This window comes from Sciurus vulgaris (assembly GCF_902686455.1).
Source record: "Sciurus vulgaris genome assembly, chromosome: 15".
Taxonomy (NCBI): domain Eukaryota; kingdom Metazoa; phylum Chordata; class Mammalia; order Rodentia; family Sciuridae; genus Sciurus; species Sciurus vulgaris.
In genome coordinates, this window is record NC_136476.1 from 82,533,196 (window position 1) to 82,537,398 (window position 4,203).

Sequence of the window (4,203 nt, forward strand, 5' to 3'; positions counted from 1 at the left end):
TGTGCTGTGTTTGCCCTGTTTTCGCCTGCCACGGCCTCTGAGAGTTTCCCTGGCCCTGACAAACTTCTGCTGTCTCATAGTTTCTGTAACCACTGTTTTCAAAAGGCAAGGGTTTCATAAGAAGCTCTTGTGCCACGATTGTGCTGAGAAGAGAAAGGAGCAGGTATATTTCTGATCTTTCTTTTGTGTGGCCAAGACTGGATCAACGGGGCTGTAGGCTGCACCCAGGTTCCTCAGAATGAGTTGCCAGTCAACCCTGCTGTCCCTGCCTGCCTGCAGAAGTACCCACTCGGTTCTTTGAAGGTGCCTCACCTGGTCCTGCACAGAGCTTGCAGCTGCGTGGGCTCTCTCTTGTGTCTCTACTGTCTTCTCCCACTTGACCAAGTCAACTCCTCCAGGTTCTAGTTCTGCTTCCCTACAAGGGCCATTGAGGTCAGGCCCCGTTACAACAGACTTGTTGAGCTGGGCTCCTGGCCGGCAGAGCACTTACTACCATTTGTAATTGGGACTATTCAGCTCATCTTTCCCCCACTAGCCTGGCAGCCCTCTGCTGCAGGAATCCTGAACTCAGTCTCACTCACGTGCCCTTAGCAGAGGCCCTGACACCACCGTAGGCGCTCGGCAGATGTTTGTTGAGTGAATGAGCAGTCACACATCTTCAGGAGGGTCAGTAGGACAGTTGTGGGATTCAGCTTGACTGCTGTGGTGCTATGAGCTGGCTTGCTCCTTACAGAGCTTCCTGCTGTCTGCTCAGGGAGGGTGAATAGGTTCCCAGACCCTTGTCCCTGAAACACTCTCCAGGGTAATGTTACTGTAGTGACCCTGCAGCCTTCCAGACCCTACCCCAGACCTCACTGTAATAGCCAAGTTTCCTTAGGGTTGAGGCAGAATAAGAGGAGTCCCAGTGAAGCAGCTTCCCAGGTGGTGCTGCTGGATGTGCTGCTGCAGCAGCCTTGCTTTGCAGGGCAGATGAGCCCATCTCCGCCTCTGCGTGAGGCAGTGAGGCCCTGGCACTTCTCCCTTGTAAGCTCTGTCCTGAGGAGATTTATCCCTGATGGGCTCCTATGGGCCCCCTTGTGACGCCATGGCCAAAGCCTCAGCTTCCCATGAATCCTGCAGGCTTGCTGTCACCACCTTCAGGTACAGGGGTGTGTGTGTGTGTACATGTATTCTTTTAAATGAACAGATAAAAAGATAAGTCTTTGAATTGTCCCATTCCCCCAGAGTGTTACAAATGGAAGGGAGAGACTGTGCCCTTTCATAATGGTGGGAAGGGGCCTCACAGGCAAGCTGTGCCCATGCTGGGCTAGTCTCCATTCCTCATGTGCAGTTTCTGCTTACGGAAATGGCTGCTTCCTAAGGAATTGGAAATTTGACAGCTTTTGAAGATACAGAGTCCTTGTCCTGAGTCCCAAATCTGCTTCCCTGGTGCCTCCACCCTTGGCCACATTATGTTTAAACATTCTGTGACAACATTCCCGCCTCTAGTCTAACCCTCTCTCTGGGCTGCTCCAGGCTACATGTGACTCTGGGCTATTGTCTTTTCTTTAAAGTCTAGGCCAAAAGGACATATTTATCCTTTCTATCATCTGCCCCTTCTCTTTTTTGAGTTTTTTTTTTTTGGGGGGGGGTGCTGGGGATCGAACCCAGGGACTTGTGCTTGCAAGGCAAGCACTCTACTGACTGAGCTATCTCCCCAGCCTCTCTTTTTTGAGGTTTTAATCAGCATGACTCTGGGACCTGTTGCTGATAGTTGGTTGGAATTGAAGTGGTAGAGCCCAAAACTTGGAGGAATGCTTCTTTGGCAAACTAATCTTTTCTGTGACTATTTAACTAACCTGTCACCACCAGATAGTATATTTACCACATATCTGGGTCCCTCAAGATATCTTTGGGGATTTTTTCTAAATTTGCGTTGTTTTTTTTTTTTTTTTTTTTTTTTCTCAGCCCCTTCACTCTCTACTTCTCTAAATATTAATGTGAAAATTGGAAGCCAGCCATTGCCTTGACTTTGGAAGATCTGGGCTTTGAACCTGGACTCCAGCATCTGAATTTCTAGAGCTTCCTCCCTCCCCTTTCATGGCTGCTGCTTCTTGCTCTCCAGGGTGCCCTGGCTGGCCTTAGCTGTCTCTGCACAGGAAGGCACCCAGGCCACTTTCTCTTTGCCCTTTCCTCATGACTGCGTCTCCTAGCCCTAGCCTCTGTCATTCCTTCTTGCCTGCTGCACCCTGGGCAGGCTGGTGGTGAAACAGGAACGCTGTTAAGTTTCCGTAACTGAACTAACTACCCGTTCCCTTCTAATTCCTCCATTACGTTTCCCCGTCCCCAGAATGGGCTTCCTGCCACCAGGCTCTGTTGAAAGGCCCACTTCCGACTTGTGGTCAGGGGTGCCCAGCTGCAGGCCCTGTGACACTAGGGACTTCCACGTCGAAGGTAAGTCCTGTGCCTCTTGCCTACAATTGCACTTGAAACTGTTCCCAGTAATGTGTCAGGGGCCATCTGGACGTCAATTGTCCCCTTGCTGGAGGCTCTATGTGGATCTATCAGGCCCATGGAGCCTTGCTAATTCTGGCCAGAGGGCAGGTGAAAGAGCCTGATAACCCTGAGAATTTTCAGGGGCAGAAGATCCAGGATCAGGGTATTCTTACTCTCACTGGGGTCCTAAGATCCCTCAGGTCCTGAAGGGCAGAATCTGGGTGGAGCCCAGGGACGCATCCTGTAAGTGGAGGCTCAGCCTTACTGCTAAAATTATCTGGGACTAGTTTTGAGGTCCCTTAGAACCCATATCCTGCAGGAGGGAGGACGAACCAGAGAGACAGCCTGAGAAAGAAGCCCAGCTAGGTGAAGGGGGCGGGGCGGGGGCAGACCCTGCAACAAAATTCAGGTGACTTAAATAGTTAATTGTAGAAAAATGAAACAATGAACATAACTAGTTTTGTTTTTTTTTTAAAGGGGAAGAAGCTGGGTGCAGTAATGCACATCTATAATCCCAGCAACTCAGAAGCCTAAAGCAAGAGGATCTCGAGTTCAAAGCCAGCCTCAGCAAAAGTGAGGCTCTAAACAACTCAGTGAGACCCTGTCTCTAAATAAAATACCAAATAGGGCTGGGGACGTGGTGCAGTGATCAAGTGCCCCTGAGTTCAATCCCTGGTACCAAAAAAAAAAAAGAAGTGAAGGTTTAATTGACATATTTGTGTTTATAGCAAAGATATTTTTGATGAGACTAAAAAGAAACTCCAAGGGGAAAAATAGATTTCACTATATATTATGTAAAATGTTTCATGAAAGTAAGACAAAAAAAACCCATAAAAATGGAAAACTACAAGTTGAGGAATAAACACTTTGTAACATGTAGAACAAGAGTTTTCAAAATTAATAAGAAAAAGATGAATACTCCAATTTAAGAAGGGGAGAGAACATAAAAAACAAATCCACAGAAGAAATACTTAAGGCTAATAAATACATAATCAAGATATTTTACCTCACTGAAAGCAATTAAAGTGATAATGAGAGACCATTTTTCTACAATGCCCAGTGTTGACGATGGTGGGGGAAGTGGGACATTGTTACCCAGCTTTTGGGAATAGAAGCTGGCTGGCATAACATGTCTGGAAGGGGGTTTGGTATCGTGTCTCAATTTTATTTATTTTTTTGTACCAGGGATTGATCCCAGGGGCACTTAACCACAGCCCTTTTTATTTTTTGAGACATGGTCTTGCTAAATTGTAATCCTCCTGCCTCAGCTCCCAAGCTGCTGGGATTACAGGCATGTGCCACTGTGCTCAGCTCATGTTTCAAGTTTTTAAATGCATATTTCCCTTGATTCAGTAGTAGTACTTTAAGAATTTGACCTAGGAAGATACACAGGAAACTGAAGGTGTACAAATTTATTCATCCCAGTGTTGATTATGATATCAAGAAATTGGAAACCACCATAATGTCCATCAATAAATCTGGTACATTCCCACAAGGCTATATACCAGGAAGTCATTTAAAATGATGTTATGAAATTATAAATAACCCTGTTTGTCATGGAGGGATATCCATGACGTTAAGTGTGGAAAAACAATTTACCAAAGAACATGTCATGTGATCTGCAGATATTCTTGCTGTTCTGATTTTTATAATAATCAGGGCAGGCTAAACATTTGCTATATTAAGACCATGCATGTGTCCCCAGACCTAGTTATTTCACTGGGTCTG